Consider the following 18,592-nt stretch of genomic DNA (forward strand, 5'->3'; position numbering starts at 1 on the left):
GCACCCTTTGTTTTCTTTTTGTGTGTGTTTGCTTGACAGTTGCTAGGCTCGAGTTCCCGACTCCTTAGTAACTTGTTGCTTATTTGTTCTTGCGTGTGTAGGAGATGGATGTAAGCCCAGTGATTGGCATTCCGTATCCTCTTGTTGTGTGCTTGTAGTCCGGTATAAGTCCATCAAGTGGCATCTGGTTTCCAGTGTGGGTTTGTTTGGTTCGGAAGCAGATGTAAGTCCAGCGATTGTCATTCGGATTCCATGTTTGCCTGTTTGTGTATTTGTTTTGATGTCTCAGCGTCTGTGCGTGTGTTTTGTTTCGGCGTGCGTGAGCCGAACTACGGTAGCTCTGATTCTCGTTCCAGACGAGATACGTAGGCATAGGATGCGATGTCCTAGTGAGCCCTCTTCCCCCTTCCTCCACCTGTGTTGTCTTCAGTGTGTGTGTGTGTGATGTTTGTTTTAGCAACCTTTTCTTTCTTTTAGAGCGTGGATCCCGTCGAGTACGACGGATGCGTAGGGGTGTTAATGCCTTCCCTTCGCATAACCGACTCCCGATCCCTTTCTCTTTGGTCGCGAGACCATGTCTTTCCCAGGTTTATTCTGAGCGTTTCCTTTCCCTCTTTTGGGATAAATAATGCACGGTGGCGGCTCTGTGTTGTTTTGTTTTAGCCCGCCGGTTGTTTTTCGCGGATGCGACACAATACATTTTATTTCACTTTTATTTTTCTGATTTACTTTGTGGACTGGGTCGTGTGCAACTTGTTTTCCCCACTCCCCTTTATTTTGGTCCATTTTCGTTACAACTGGTTGCTTCTTCTTAAATTTGCTAGCATGCACCCCCTGTTTCTTTTTATTTATAATTATTTCTCTTCTTTTTTAACTTATATTTAAATACTTCCTTTTATCCAAAAATCCTTTAAAAAATTCATGAATGACATTTTGCATATTATTCAATTTTTCATATTTTTTAATTTCATTTTTGATTTAGTTTAATATCTATTTTGATTTTTTAAATTAAATGTGTTTAATTGACCTATTTTTAAATGTTAGGGTTTAATTCTTGATTTTTCCTTTTTTATTTTGTTCCAAATTTTTGTACACATGTAGAGACATGTATATAGGTCCTTTGAGCACTCATTTTATGTTTTGGTTATCAATTTTGCATCATATTTGAACCTATTTTTGAAGATTGCTTGGTATGATCAAGTATTTGTGCATTGCTTAAATGATTGAATTGTTTGAACATCTTTTGCACTTTTTCTTAAGCACATTTTTAGTATCCTTTGATATTTTGACTTCATATTTCTATATTTAATTTTTCATATTTTTTCCGTGCTTCTAAATATTTTTCTTGTATTATTCAAAGTATGCTTATTCCTTGTGCCACATTTGCACCTAGTTATTTATCTTGGTGTGCACTTGTGCAACCATTTGGGATCCCTTTACCATTCTTTCTTAACCTCCTCCTCATCATTTAAGAGTCCTAAATTCACTCATGTGGACCATTTTAGTTATCTCCAATTGATGCTTCTATGCTTGTTTGTTTAGTGTGCAATTTGCTTGCTTGTGAGACCATAGTTTGGATTTGGTCTTGTGCATTCCAACTTGGGTACTATGGGTCCAAATGAATTTTATTCCTCTTGTTTATGTTTCTGATTTTCTTGGTCTTGGTATCCTTATACCTTTCTCTTATGATTCTTTGAATGGTATTCCATTGCCACTTTATCATGATGACACATTAAGAGCTACATTCTTCTCTTTCTTGACCTAGTTTCGAGTTTGATGGATGGTGAAGCTCTTAGGAGTTTGGGATCAATCCTTTTATTTTAATATTATTCTTATTTTATTTCTTTATGTTTCCAATCCATTTTACCTTTCTTTTACTTTGGTTGGGAAAAGGACTCCATGCTTGGATGATGTCCATCTTTTGACTTGTTAGTTATGCTTGAACTTTGAGTTTGTAGTTTTGTTGATACCTCTTGAAGTTTAGAAGTTTTATTTGATGCTTGGAAGAGGATTTTATTATTATCTCATGACCCATAAGCATCCCTTTCTTTAATCTTTATCATCCTATGGATTTTTGATAAAGGATTCCTTATCTAGGATGATATCTTCTTTTGTTTATCAAAATATTTAACTTTGATGTGTGTGTGATTTGGTGACTTACTTTGTTACTCTTGAACCTCATCTTGAGTTAACGTATTGTACAAGTCATAACACTCCTTTATGTTATGTGTATACCTTGATTGCTTGATTACTTGTTGCTTAGGCTTCTTTGGATTTATGTGATTGGTTACCTATCTTTTCGCCTATCTTGAAGCATAGCTTATGTGATTCATCCATGACTCTTTAATTGACTTGTATGTGAAGTTCAATTTGCCATATACTTCTGATTTGTTTGGTTTGATACCATTTTTCTGGATTCTATTGCATCTCTACTTGATAGGAGTCCATTAGCCTTAGAAGCATGGCTAGGGTTTGAATTTGATTATTACCTATGTCAACCCTTGAGAATGCTTTGATATGATGCCTTTGTGATATTTTGGTTTTCCTTATTAATTCCATGTTTTTGATCTCATTCATCTACCATATCATTGGATATGTCTAAACTGTCCACACTTGTGTTCATTTCACTTTACAAATTTACATGTTGATCATATGCTTTGATGCTTAATTTGGGTGTGGTGTTGTTGCTCATTTTGATTTGATAACTTGTTATTTGCTTTCATTCTTCTTCCATGACTTGCTATGGATCACTTTATTTATATTTCATCTATCCTGTCATGACTTGATATGTTTTGTTTAGTTTCCATCTTTTTCCCATGACATGATATGGATTATTCTGTCTACCTTCTATATGTTCTTCCATGACTTGATATGGATTACTTTGTTATCTCTTATCTATTCTTCCATGACTTGATATGGACTGCTTTGCCTTTATATTATCATTTCTTTACCTATGACATTATATGGATGGCTAATTACTTTTCTCTTATCATGACCTGATATGTCTTACTTTGTGAATTTGTTCCTACTTTCACCATGACTTGATATGGATTTGTCTTCTTCTTTAGCTCTTTTACTTGTGTGGATAGCATATTCCCCATAGAATTTGTTCCTACCTAATGTTGTCATGCTTGGTTAACAAACCTAAGGTTTCCTTTAGTCCAATCTTATGGTGGAAGGGTTATAATTGCTTTCTAATTAGTGAAAGTCACACATGATGTCTCTAGAGTTTAAACAAGACTCCTACAACCACATATCCTATTTAGGAATATTGTCACCAATAACGGGCTAGCCATTATATGATAATACTTATAAAAAATATACTCTAGGTGAGATCTTCGTGCTAACCAAGAGAGATGTACGTCTCGAAGGTCAATATTATGCAACCTTTAAACATAATAACAAATATACAATTCTAAACAAGGTTCTTATACTCACTGACCCTATTGGGAATATTTCCATAATAACGGGATAACCATTAAACAACAATACCCTCAAGAGGATCTACTCCATGTCAGGTTTTCATGCCGACCAAGCGAGATGTGCATCCCAAAGGCCAACACTACACAACCTCAATCTAAATTTTAATTTATTTAGACTCAGGTATAAAGTCACACTCCAAAGCATGTGTAATGTGAAGTCAAATAAAACCCCCAAGATAAATACATTCAAATCATATAATAAATAAATAAAAATATAAATAACTAGTGAGTTAAAGAAACCAAACAAGAATAAAATACTAAAGCAAACATAAGAACACAAATATAGGAGGAGAAATAAGGATAAATGAGAATCATACTTTTGCAAAATTAATTATGCTAGGTTTGACTCTCTAAAGGTCTCAAGTGAAATCGTCAGTTATTGCGGCCTAAAATATTCGAGACGTGCTCGAAAAAAAATGAAGTCACCATCAAAGTTTATTTGAAAAGGAAAAACACTGGTAAAACCCTTAAAGAACAAAAAGATGGTCGTCACAATCAAATTTAGGTTCGAGAATCAATTATGCGTAGAGAATGTATTAACACCCTATGACATTTGTTTAATAAAATAGTTACCTTTAGTTAATTTTGCGAAAAAAATATTCTTAACATTATTAAATCTATTTTCTCCTAATCGTTTAACACAAAATAAATCATATTTACAAACAAAGGGGGAAACTGTTTTTTATTTATTAATGTGCCTAACAAGATTTGATTCTTGCTCTTACTATCTCCCGATGCGATGGAGAATTCCAAACTATTTAGTTCTTGTGTAGAAAAATATTGTGTGTTGGTTGATTGTAGAGAAAAAATGTTTGATCGCACTAAGGTGGAAAGAAAGTCATTTAATCGGTAGTGATTGATTTTTTAGGAAGAAGACAAGTGTTACAATGGGCAAGGAGTACGACTTGTGTTCGAACACTTGAGAAAAACGAATGCACGTCCCCAATTAATAGTTTTTAATCAAATTTTTATTTATAAAAAGAAAATTTTAAATCAATTGAGTTACATTCTCTTAAAGGAGGACACACATTTGAATAAACATGTTGTACAACTTATGTCCGAATACTCGAAGATAAAAGGGATGCACATCTAATTAACCCTTTTTAATCATGTAAAATAATGGACTTGAAAATAAAGTTATTAAATTTTTTTTGACAAAAAGGATGTATACTTCAATAATTCAATTTTAATTTATAAAAAAGATGATATTAAAAATAATTAAGTTGTAGGAAATTCGACAATTAAAATAAAAATAGATGTATGATAATTTTAAAATTGTATATAGCTTTTTAAAGAATTTATTTAGAAAAGATAAATAGATTTCTTTATAAACTTGCCTTTCATTAGTATTATAAAAAACTGGATTTAAAAGAATTTAAAAGATAATGTAAATTGTTAAAGCTAGAACCCACGTGTGATTTTGTTTTTATAATTTCTAACAGAAAAAACACAAAATAGTTTGATGACTATTTCTCATAACATAAAATAGCTATTAATGGATGAAATTATTGAGCTTGGTGAGATGCGATTAGAACCGTTTCGTCTCATCAACAACACTCAAGAAGCCATGGATGCTGAAAGAAAGAGGAAAATCGCAAAGTGTGGAGTCATGCCTCAACCCTAGTGATTCGGTTGATCGAAGATGACGCAAACAATGGAAATTGTGAGTTATTCTTCATCTATTTTAATGCTGATTAAGAAATAAAAGATAGAGTTCTTAGATGATGAGATTCCTCACATCCTCACATGCCTCAACCCTAGTTTTTTATTTGAACATTTCTTCACTCGTCTTAATGACTTTTTGTTGGCTTTCTTGTAGTAAGCTTATTTACTTTTCAATGCTTACATTGATAATACAGTATATCAATGAATGCCATATGGAGTACTAATTAAGAAGAAAATATTTGGGAATATTACATCCTTATTCTTTACGTTACATTCAATGAAACCGTTTCGTTTAGGACTATCTTTTATCTTTTCTTCTATGTTTTTCAGTGAATGTATTTTTTTTGTTCTATTGTTGACTTGTTAATTAAAATGACTAAAGTACATATCTTTATTTAAAAATGGAAGATTCCATTATTTTTGATAGCATCATGGCCGGCTAAATACAAGTTGAATTTTGTTGTAAAACAATTTTTTTCTTCTGTATTTTTCTATTCGAGTCTATTTAAGTGTGTATAATGTTGATTGGGTAATAGTTCGATTCCAAAATATTCATTGTTTTACTTTGTATTTAGTTTTGTATTTTGTTTCCTAAATAAGTAAATATTTTCCCGATTCCGTTTTGCTATTGTATTATGCGATGATAATTGTTTTGAATTCGGTTTGGTTAAATTATGCATCTATTGACTTGTAAATTTGGATTGCGTATTCGTTTGCGTGACTGTTTCAATTACAGCTTTGTAGACTTGTAAATTAATGTTGGTGTTTACCACTGTTGTACGTTCGTTCTTGAACGATATTTATCCTAGCTTAAGTTTGGTAAACAAATGGTTTTGTTTTTTTTCATGGCATAATATATGTATCAGTATAATATGTATGTTGCTGTTCTGGTTTAATAAGGCACAATATATGTTGCTGTTCTGGTAATACATTGTATATATGGTATAGTATATATGCTGTTGTTCCTGCATCAGAATGGACTCGTAAAATCTTGTAAATAATACCCCTGTTGCTGTTCTGGTTTAATTTCTGTTTGCATTGCTAAATCATATTCAATCTGTGATTTCGACATTGATAATGTGCCGATATACTGCTGATTATGTGTGTGTCTTTTACGATGTTTCACTTCCGATTTAATCATGTAGTTGCTGCGATTATGCATCTATTGACTTGTAAATTTGGATTGCGTATTCGTTTGCGTGACTGTTTCAATTACAGCTTTGTAGACTTGTAAATTAATGTTGGTGTTTACCACTGTTGTACGTTCGTTCTTGAACGTTATTTATCCTAGCTTAAGTTTGGTAAACAAATGGTTTTTTTTTTTTCATGGCATAATATATGTATCAGTATAATATGTATGTTGCTGTTCTGGTTTAATAAGGCACAATATATGTTGCTGTTCTGGTAATACATTGTAAATATGGTATAGTATATATGCTGTTGTTCCTGCATCAGAATGGACTCGTAAAATCTTGTAAATAATACCCCTGTTGCTGTTCTGGTTTAATTTCTGTTTGCATTGCTAAATCATATTCAATCCGTGATTTCGACATTGATAATGTGCCGATATACTGCTGATTATGTGGGTGTCTTATACGATGTTTCACTTCCGATTTAATCATGTAGTTGCTGCGATTATTTTTCATTAAGTTGTTGCAAATCATGTCAGAGTCTTTGCAGGCAGGTACCACAACCTTGCTATGCACGTGTCATGAATAGATTAAAATCAGTCTTGAGGTCCTTATGAGGTAATGTTCTTCTGTTTGCCTCTTTTCATTTTGTTTTTACTATATATATACACAAGGTGATTGTTTTGTTATAAATACTGCACAAATATTGTGGCGAAATGCTACTTTCCGAATACAGTGAGTGGTTGAGTTCTGCAATTTATTTTGAGTTAATATGTACAATTTTTATAAAAATGTGAAGCCTTTTTTTGATTTGAACATTTTCTCACTCGTCTTAATGACTTTTTGTTGGCTTTCTTGTAGTGAGCTTATTTACTTTTCAATGCTTACATTGATAATGTTTTGTGGATTTTGTAGGAGGAAAACTTGGAAGAGGTCATTGCACTTACTGTGATATAACTGTTAAATTGTTTGTCTCACATATATCTTTCAGATGCAAAGGATAATACTGACATTATGAATTTTGTTACAGGCCCCGCCCAGGAGCAAGCGTATGTGACATTTTCATTGTATTAGATTGTGTTGATCCTACTATTGCTAGCAATTTAAGACATCCCATGATGTACCATTTTGCAGGGGGTTCCATGAGATATAGAAAGTGATGCAGGTCACCTTTGATTTGGAAGCATAATCCAGTCTGCATCCCAGCTCTTTCTCGTATTAAGTTTCATGCACTTCATTAGATTAAATCACATACGTTTGTGATTCTGGTAGATGGAAAGTGTTGTCATTTTTTAAAATTATTTAGGTCGAATGCCAGTAATTTCCAATGCAATTTGTTTTTAATTCAAGTCATGATGGTAACGTTTATCGTAGGAAACAGATTCTATGCATTTGAAGATGTTGTTTTTTCTATTAACAAATGTTAATATGTTAGTTTTATTATGGTGTGGGTAGGACTAGAACCATCAACCTCAACTCTCTCACTCCATCCTCAAACCACCAAACCAAGTTTATATCTCTCTATATAATGATATGGTCTAGTTTTGTCTTAGCATTTAGGAGCTTTAATCTACATTCTAATGTACATAATTTATGGAGATATATTATTATATTTCTATATTGGCGGAGCTGTAGAGGTAGTAACTGCACAAACTCTCGGTACTTAAATGAGTTATTGATAATTTCATACTGGACCGTATGAATTTATTGAGGAACTTCACAGTTACTGAATATGATTCCATTTTGTATGACTTCCAAAATCATATTTTCTAATTTGTACAAATTTGCTTTAGTGGTTTTTCTTCAATGAAGTTACAACATAGCTACAGTTCATTTAAAATTAGCCATCTTCTTCTTGTGTCGTCTATAAGAAAAATTGCACGGTTGACTTAATATATCCTTGTTATGGTTTTATGGACAATCTTTCTCGATTATTATTATTTGATTGTGCAATTGTGAAGTTGTTATGATCTGCTTGTGATTAGTATGTTCTTTTATTTACCAAAATTATTTGAATTCATAACTAACTTGATCGTCGGAGTTTTTGCAGGTACCACACCTTTGGTGTGTCATGCTATGCTCATGAGTATGATGAAACAGAAAGGAAATGCAACATCTTAAAAACATGGTAGGAAGTTTACCTTTGATTTGAGCTGCTGGCCATGCTTAACAGTCCGGTCTTCAACCGAGCTGAGTGAATGAGATTCATTGACATGGGGGGCCTTCTGAAACTTGATTTTACTTATAAATGTCATGTTTTTATTGGTAATGTATCTTATGTTTCATGTTTCATGATAAGATTTCATTCACGAATCGGAAAATAGTTCTTTTGATTTAGGATTTGAATCTCAATTTGATAATCATGCCAACAATTGAATGGAATACATAACAATGGAATTCACAACTAATTAATGTGTATTTAAATCTAAATAAGGGGTGATAACCTTTTTTTCTGCATAGGGGGGATGGGGAATACATGTCTTTTCTCTTTTTTATTTGCAAAACAAATTACCAAATGTCGATTTTCTTTATTCACAATGGCAGATGTAATTTTCAACAAGGAAGAAGATGTCATTTCTCCGGAAAATGATGTCATTGATGGTCCGCTGTGTTTCTATGATGTGCTTGCTGATTACTTTGTACATGTGCCTGAAAGTGGGAAGCCCGTCCTTGACTTGATTGTCCAACTTTGGAGCCAGTCATTTGCTTCACATATTTTTAGCCTCTTGTTTCACAAATGGGTATGTAAGCTTGTCTCTGCCATATTGTCTTTTGCTCTCTTGAGGGAAGTTTTACTTAGCTTGATAGTATTAGTATGGTCATCCATTACTGGTTTTGAATTTGAACATTTACAATTCTAAAAAAAAGTGAGTCGTCTTAATGGCATGGTTACATTCTGACAAATATGAACATCCTCAAATTGACTAATGATATTCTGAGGCATACCTGATTATGGCTATATATTCCTTTTTCTCTTAGCTGGTTATAGAGTGGGTGGCAATTCCCCATTTCACTTGACTAACAATATGTATAACCTTTTTCTCTTAGTTGGTTATAGAGTGGGTGGCAATTCCCGATTTCACTTGACTACCATTTCTTCTTGTTCATTCAAATTTTGAAATGCTTATGAGTATTTAGAACCTTCATCAACGGTTTCTAAAATTCATTCTTTTCCTGATATTGGTACAAAATTTCTGTCTACTAGTAGTATAGCACCTATTTTGTCAAATGCTTGAAATAGGTTTCAGATTTAATCCTTGGGAACCAGTGCATACTATTGTAAATATGTAGTATGTAAGATAAGTGACATATATAGTATAATTATTTCATTTTGATAATGTGAGTGGTATATATGATACTATTATGTATAAATGAAATGAGTGCTGATATATATATATATATATATATATATATATATATATATATATATATATATATATATATATATATATATATATATATATATATATATATATATATATATATATATATATTAGTTAATCATGGACTAATGCATATTACTAGTATGTTTGGTTTGGCTTTTGGAACAGCTAGAATCAATTCTAGAGGTGTAGAATTGATTATGGAGTGATTTTGAGGTGTTTGGTTCTAAAGTAGAATTGATTTTACCTCCAGAATTGATTCTACTTGAAGCTAGAATTTGTAGCTTCTGAGTTTAAACACGATTTTTACACTGAAATTTGTTGTTCAACTCACTTTTACATAAACGTATCCAAACATAAATCAAATTATGTTAAACTTCTATTAAAATCAATTATACTAAACTCATTTCTGTCAAAATAAATTTTGTCCACCGTCAATACAAACACACACTTAAAATTGGTTATGAGAATTGTGTTTTTACTTTTTACATAGCACTGGTTTGAGATTAGATGTTTTTTTTTTGCTTGGGTATATTTCATTTCTGTTATTTCCCTTCTGTTGTAAGGAGTCAATCTCCATATTTCCTAAAGAAATCTTAGTTCCTATTTTCTAATTGACATTCAAGAATCACTGTTTGAGCTCTTTTATTTAGTCCTAATTGGGGTAATATTGTAAAACATATTTCTAGCTGTTTAGTTGTATATAACTTTTTAATACCTTAATGCAGATGTTTGAAGTTCATCTTGATAATCCAGAAGTGCTCCTACGGTATTCATCTGCCCTGGTTCAAGGTGCCACAAATGTTTTCTGGTATGAATACAGGCTGTTATAAAGTAAAATGTTAATTAATTGGATATAACTTGCAAAAAGACCAGGCAGATTTGGATTGGCTGGCATTTATAAGTTAAAATTATATTCACTTTGAAAAACCATGCTCTGAAAAGATATGAACTTCATTTCATGCTCCACTCCACTCCTAAATGGAAATAAGAAGAATATGTGTGAACTCTCTTTATCATCTTTCTTTTAAAAACAATATTTGCTTGCATTACATGATTTTATCAATAGTCTTTCTATGCCAAATCAATAGCAATCCGTTTGACCTTATCCTAATCCATTAAAAACAAAACAGAAAGTAATTGAAAATTTGGAAAATGTTAGTAAGAGTGTCTTCATGGGCTAAAACCTCTACTATGATAGAGTTGATATTGTACCATATTTGGAAAATCAATTTGAGAATTGCAATAGTCATTTTTGGTGCCATGTACAGGATTGACATTCAGACAAATACAAAGCGTTTCCGGTCTATATTCCGTGTAAGGGTTCTAGTTGGATCCTATATTTATTTTAACTATTATGTATCATCTGAATAATATTATAATCATTGTTTCTTTTCCCAATTCTTTTGCATATTCCTTGTGTTTCCCTCAAATTCAGTACCTCTTGGATGATGATGCATTACACCACAGTAGATTGAATAAAATTCCTCTCCAGGTATACCATATCAGTTTTAGTTTTTGGCATTTTATAAATGCTGCCTACAATTTTTTATAGGACCTTTAGCTAGTCTACTTTTGTTGCTGGCAATGGCATTCTGAAATTTTTTACTTTTCATTGAACTATCAGGCTCAGCGAGATATGTATCTTTTGCTCTCAAGGTTCATTCTATTTTACAATTCAGGTAGCCATTCAGAGAAGTTATTAGCCTATAAATAATAATGCAATAGTCTCTAAATCTAATATTGCCCTCTTTGCAGCTGGCAAAATCGATAGCTTCTTGAAACAATGTCCTGTTTTTCAAACTGCCTTCTTAGTTGGCAGTCCGGCAGATATATTTGTGAATGAACTCACGGATCAGGTACATCTGAATCACCTTTTTTCACAATTGAAAACCATATCCTCTGTTTCATATAAAGAAATTATGTTACCTACACTTAATTGTTGCTGTTGATTTTTTTAACAGCTTCAAAAGCTTAAGGTGGAACCTGTACTGCTGCATTATCTTTCATAAATCAAGGTCCTTCAGGGTACTAAACCAACCATTCAGGTTCAATAGTTGGACATGGAATATTCTTCTCTCAACCTGACTCAGCTAAGTCATTCTTTTGTTTATGTTAATGGCACAGGTATGGAATTGAGAATGACGACAAGTACGAGATTGAAAACATGTTTGTATAGTTTTACTTCTCCTGGTGGTCCAATGTACCCGACCAGAGCTGTTCGTCATGCTGCATGGGAAGCACTAGATTTTCTTTTTCCGGTTAGTCTTATTATTAATAATTAAAGCACTAGAGTTTCTTTTTCCGTTAGTATTATTATTACTTAATAATTAGTATTCAAACCAAATTATAACAAATTGCAAGAGCTTTGTCCTCGCCGGCCCAAAATGCCTTTTTTCACTTTAAATATTTTTAGGTCCCATCATTGTTAAATACTTGACTTTTATTAAAACCTTTTTAAGTTTTATAGGTGGGATTATATGACTATTAAACTGTTTAAATTTCCAATAGATGAAGGGAAACATTAATGGCTTTTTAAAATGATTTCATAGAATCTGCACACAGATGATGTGTTTTTCCCTTTTAGCTTTTTCAACTTATTTCTGAAAGGGTGGATTGTTTGTGTATATGCCGTATAGTTCATAGTTAAGATATCAATATAGCATATTGATAAATAAGTGTAATATCTTAACTCATAAGCACGAGCTTCATGCACGCACCAAGTACTAGTCCGATAAATAAATATTAATGTTGATTTTCTGCTATGATGCAGGTTGGGCAATACCCTCGGCATCTCATAAGTCTGTTCTTCAGGTTGCTCTATCCATGGTATTGGCCATCCTCTTGTTGGAACTTTGTGGTTTCGTGCATTCATGCTATCTTTTACTCCTTACTGAGGTTGATATTTTCTACGTGGGAAAAAATTGCCAAACCAAAAACACAGTAAATGTCCATATGTCCTGAAGATATTGGAGTTCATGCATAGAACCCGGGTCATCTCTTGCCAACCAGCACGAATGCCTTCTCTGATATTTCTTTTTTCCACTCAATGTGATGTACATATCATTTTTTGAATTAATATGTACAATTTTTATCAGAGAAGGCATATTATTCAGGTTCATTCGTTCATATCATTTTTTGAATTAATATGTACAATTTCTATAAAAATGTGAAGCCTTTTTTTGATTTGAACATTTTCTCACTCGTCTTAATGACTTTTTGTTGGCTTTCTTGTAGTGAGCTTATTTACTTTTCAATGCTTACATTGATAATGTTTTGTGGATTTTGTAGGAGGAAAACTTGGAAGAGGTCATTGCACTTACTGTGATATAACTGTTAAATTGTTTGTCTCACACATATCTTTCAGATGCAAAGGATAATACTGACATTATGAATTTTGTTACAGGCCCCGCCCAGGGAGCAAGCGTATGTGACATTTTCATTGTATTAGATTGTGTTGATCCTACTATTGCTAGCAATTTAAGGCATCCCATGATGTACCATTTTGCAGGGGGTTCCATGAGATATAGAAAGTGATGCAGGTCACCTTTGATTTGGAAGCATAATCCAGTCTGCATCCCAGCTCTTTCTCGTATTAAGTTTCATGCACTTCATTAGATTAAATCACATACGTTTGTGATTCTGGTAGATGGAAAGTGTTGTCATTTTTTAAAATTATTTAGGTCGAATGCCAGTAATTTCCAATGCAATTTGTTTTTAATTCAAGTCATGATGGTAACGTTTATCGTAGGAAACAGATTCTATGCATTTGAAGATGTTGTTTTTTCTATTAACAAATGTTAATATGTTAGTTTTATTATGGTGTGGGTAGGACTAGAACCATCAACCTCAACTCTCTCACTCCATCCTCAAACCACCAAACCAAGTTTATATCTCTCTATATAATGATATGGTCTAGTTTTGTCTTAGCATTTAGGAGCTTTAATCTACATTCTAATGTACATAATTTATGGAGATATATTATTATATTTCTATATTGGCGGAGCTGTAGAGGTAGTAACTGCACAAACTCTCGGTACTTAAATGAGTTATTGATAATTTCATACTGGACCGTATGAATTTATTGAGGAACTTCACAGTTACTGAATATGATTCCATTTTGTATGACTTCCAAAATCATATTTTCTAATTTGTACAAATTTGCTTTAGTGGTTTTTCTTCAATGAAGTTACAACATAGCTACAGTTCATTTAAAATTAGCCATCTTCTTCTTGTGTCGTCTATAAGAAAAATTGCACGGTTGACTTAATATATCCTTGTTATGGTTTTATGGACAATCTTTCTCGATTATTATTATTTGATTGTGCAATTGTGAAGTTGTTATGATCTGCTTGTGATTAGTATGTTCTTTTATTTACCAAAATTATTTGAATTCATAACTAACTTGATCGTCGGAGTTTTTGCAGGTACCACACCTTTGGTGTGTCATGCTATGCTCATGAGTATGATGAAACAGAAAGGAAATGCAACATCTTAAAAACATGGTAGGAAGTTTACCTTTGATTTGAGCTGCTGGCCATGCTTAACAGTCCGGTCTTCAACCGAGCTGAGTGAATGAGATTCATTGACATGGGGGGCCTTCTGAAACTTGATTTTACTTATAAATGTCATGTTTTTATTGGTAATGTATCTTATGTTTCATGTTTCATGATAAGATTTCATTCACGAATCGGAAAATAGTTCTTTTGATTTAGGATTTGAATCTCAATTTGATAATCATGCCAACAATTGAATGGAATACATAACAATGGAATTCACAACTAATTAATGTGTATTTAAATCTAAATAAGGGGTGATAACCTTTTTTTCTGCATAGGGGGGATGGGGAATACATGTCTTTTCTCTTTTTTATTTGCAAAACAAATTACCAAATGTCGATTTTCTTTATTCACAATGGCAGATGTAATTTTCAACAAGGAAGAAGATGTCATTTCTCCGGAAAATGATGTCATTGATGGTCCGCTGTGTTTCTATGATGTGCTTGCTGATTACTTTGTACATGTGCCTGAAAGTGGGAAGCCCGTCCTTGACTTGATTGTCCAACTTTGGAGCCAGTCATTTGCTTCACATATTTTTAGCCTCTTGTTTCACAAATGGGTATGTAAGCTTGTCTCTGCCATATTGTCTTTTGCTCTCTTGAGGGAAGTTTTACTTAGCTTGATAGTATTAGTATGGTCATCCATTACTGGTTTTGAATTTGAACATTTACAATTCTAAAAAAAAGTGAGTCGTCTTAATGGCATGGTTACATTCTGACAAATATGAACATCCTCAAATTGACTAATGATATTCTGAGGCATACCTGATTATGGCTATATATTCCTTTTTCTCTTAGCTGGTTATAGAGTGGGTGGCAATTCCCCATTTCACTTGACTAACAATATGTATAACCTTTTTCTCTTAGTTGGTTATAGAGTGGGTGGCAATTCCCGATTTCACTTGACTACCATTTCTTCTTGTTCATTCAAATTTTGAAATGCTTATGAGTATTTAGAACCTTCATCAACGGTTTCTAAAATTCATTCTTTTCCTGATATTGGTACAAAATTTCTGTCTACTAGTAGTATAGCACCTATTTTGTCAAATGCTTGAAATAGGTTTCAGATTTAATCCTTGGGAACCAGTGCATACTATTGTAAATATGTAGTATGTAAGATAAGTGACATATATAGTATAATTATTTCATTTTGATAATGTGAGTGGTATATATGATACTATTATGTATAAATGAAATGAGTGCTGATATATATATATATATATATATATATATATATATATATATATTAGTTAATCATGGACTAATGCATATTACTAGTATGTTTGGTTTGGCTTTTGGAACAGCTAGAATCAATTCTAGAGGTGTAGAATTGATTATGGAGTGATTTTGAGGTGTTTGGTTCTAAAGTAGAATTGATTTTACCTCCAGAATTGATTCTACTTGAAGCTAGAATTTGTAGCTTCTGAGTTTAAACACGATTTTTACACTGAAATTTGTTGTTCAACTCACTTTTACATAAACGTATCCAAACATAAATCAAATTATGTTAAACTTCTATTAAAATCAATTATACTAAACTCATTTCTGTCAAAATAAATTTTGTCCACCGTCAATACAAACACACACTTAAAATTGGTTATGAGAATTGTGTTTTTACTTTTTACATAGCACTGGTTTGAGATTAGATGTTTTTTTTTTGCTTGGGTATATTTCATTTCTGTTATTTCCCTTCTGTTGTAAGGAGTCAATCTCCATATTTCCTAAAGAAATCTTAGTTCCTATTTTCTAATTGACATTCAAGAATCACTGTTTGAGCTCTTTTATTTAGTCCTAATTGGGGTAATATTGTAAAACATATTTCTAGCTGTTTAGTTGTATATAACTTTTTAATACCTTAATGCAGATGTTTGAAGTTCATCTTGATAATCCAGAAGTGCTCCTACGGTATTCATCTGCCCTGGTTCAAGGTGCCACAAATGTTTTCTGGTATGAATACAGGCTGTTATAAAGTAAAATGTTAATTAATTGGATATAACTTGCAAAAAGACCAGGCAGATTTGGATTGGCTGGCATTTATAAGTTAAAATTATATTCACTTTGAAAAACCATGCTCTGAAAAGATATGAACTTCATTTCATGCTCCACTCCACTCCTAAATGGAAATAAGAAGAATATGTGTGAACTCTCTTTATCATCTTTCTTTTAAAAACAATATTTGCTTGCATTACATGATTTTATCAATAGTCTTTCTATGCCAAATCAATAGCAATCCGTTTGACCTTATCCTAATCCATTAAAAACAAAACAGAAAGTAATTGAAAATTTGGAAAATGTTAGTAAGAGTGTCTTCATGGGCTAAAACCTCTACTATGATAGAGTTGATATTGTACCATATTTGGAAAATCAATTTGAGAATTGCAATAGTCATTTTTGGTGCCATGTACAGGATTGACATTCAGACAAATACAAAGCGTTTCCGGTCTATATTCCGTGTAAGGGTTCTAGTTGGATCCTATATTTATTTTAACTATTATGTATCATCTGAATAATATTATAATCATTGTTTCTTTTCCCAATTCTTTTGCATATTCCTTGTGTTTCCCTCAAATTCAGTACCTCTTGGATGATGATGCATTACACCACAGTAGATTGAATAAAATTCCTCTCCAGGTATACCATATCAGTTTTAGTTTTTGGCATTTTATAAATGCTGCCTACAATTTTTTATAGGACCTTTAGCTAGTCTACTTTTGTTGCTGGCAATGGCATTCTGAAATTTTTTACTTTTCATTGAACTATCAGGCTCAGCGAGATATGTATCTTTTGCTCTCAAGGTTCATTCTATTTTACAATTCAGGTAGCCATTCAGAGAAGTTATTAGCCTATAAATAATAATGCAATAGTCTCTAAATCTAATATTGCCCTCTTTGCAGCTGGCAAAATCGATAGCTTCTTGAAACAATGTCCTGTTTTTCAAACTGCCTTCTTAGTTGGCAGTCCGGCAGATATATTTGTGAATGAACTCACGGATCAGGTACATCTGAATCACCTTTTTTCACAATTGAAAACCATATCCTCTGTTTCATATAAAGAAATTATGTTACCTACACTTAATTGTTGCTGTTGATTTTTTTAACAGCTTCAAAAGCTTAAGGTGGAACCTGTACTGCTGCATTATCTTTCATAAATCAAGGTCCTTCAGGGTACTAAACCAACCATTCAGGTTCAATAGTTGGACATGGAATATTCTTCTCTCAACCTGACTCAGCTAAGTCATTCTTTTGTTTATGTTAATGGCACAGGTATGGAATTGAGAATGACGACAAGTACGAGATTGAAAACATGTTTGTATAGTTTTACTTCTCCTGGTGGTCCAATGTACCCGACCAGAGCTGTTCGTCATGCTGCATGGGAAGCACTAGATTTTCTTTTTCCGGTTAGTCTTATTATTAATAATTAAAGCACTAGAGTTTCTTTTTCCGTTAGTATTATTATTACTTAATAATTAGTATTCAAACCAAATTATAACAAATTGCAAGAGCTTTGTCCTCGCCGGCCCAAAATGCCTTTTTTCACTTTAAATATTTTTAGGTCCCATCATTGTTAAATACTTGACTTTTATTAAAACCTTTTTAAGTTTTATAGGTGGGATTATATGACTATTAAACTGTTTAAATTTCCAATAGATGAAGGGAAACATTAATGGCTTTTTAAAATGATTTCATAGAATCTGCACACAGATGATGTGTTTTTCCCTTTTAGCTTTTTCAACTTATTTCTGAAAGGGTGGATTGTTTGTGTATATGCCGTATAGTTCATAGTTAAGATATCAATATAGCATATTGATAAATAAGTGTAATATCTTAACTCATAAGCACGAGCTTCATGCACGCACCAAGTACTAGTCCGATAAATAAATATTAATGTTGATTTTCTGCTATGATGCAGGTTGGGCAATACCCTCGGCATCTCATAAGTCTGTTCTTCAGGTTGCTCTATCCATGGTATTGGCCATCCTCTTGTTGGAACTTTGTGGTTTCGTGCATTCATGCTATCTTTTACTCCTTACTGAGGTTGATATTTTCTACGTGGGAAAAAATTGCCAAACCAAAAACACAGTAAATGTCCATATGTCCTGAAGATATTGGAGTTCATGCATAGAACCCGGGTCATCTCTTGCCAACCAGCACGAATGCCTTCTCTGATATTTCTTTTTTCCACTCAATGTGATGTACATATCATTTTTTGAATTAATATGTACAATTTTTATCAGAGAAGGCATATTATTCAGGTTCATTCGTTCATATCATTTTTTGAATTAATATGTACAATTTCTATAAAAATGTGAAGCCTTTTTTTGATTTGAACATTTTCTCACTCGTCTTAATGACTTTTTGTTGGCTTTCTTGTAGT

At 32.6% G+C, this 18,592-nt stretch overlaps 2 pseudogenes; both read left to right on the forward strand.

Moving 5' to 3' along the window:
• The first annotated feature begins 4,898 nt into the window (after positions 1-4,898).
• On the forward strand, positions 4,899-12,783 carry LOC127106038 (uncharacterized; annotated as a pseudogene).
• LOC127106037 (uncharacterized) lies at positions 12,646-18,477 on the forward strand (annotated as a pseudogene).
• The last annotated feature ends 115 nt before the right edge of the window (positions 18,478-18,592 follow it).

Source organism: Lathyrus oleraceus, chromosome 7 (genome assembly GCF_024323335.1).
Source record: "Lathyrus oleraceus cultivar Zhongwan6 chromosome 7, CAAS_Psat_ZW6_1.0, whole genome shotgun sequence".
Classification (NCBI taxonomy): domain Eukaryota; kingdom Viridiplantae; phylum Streptophyta; class Magnoliopsida; order Fabales; family Fabaceae; genus Lathyrus; species Lathyrus oleraceus.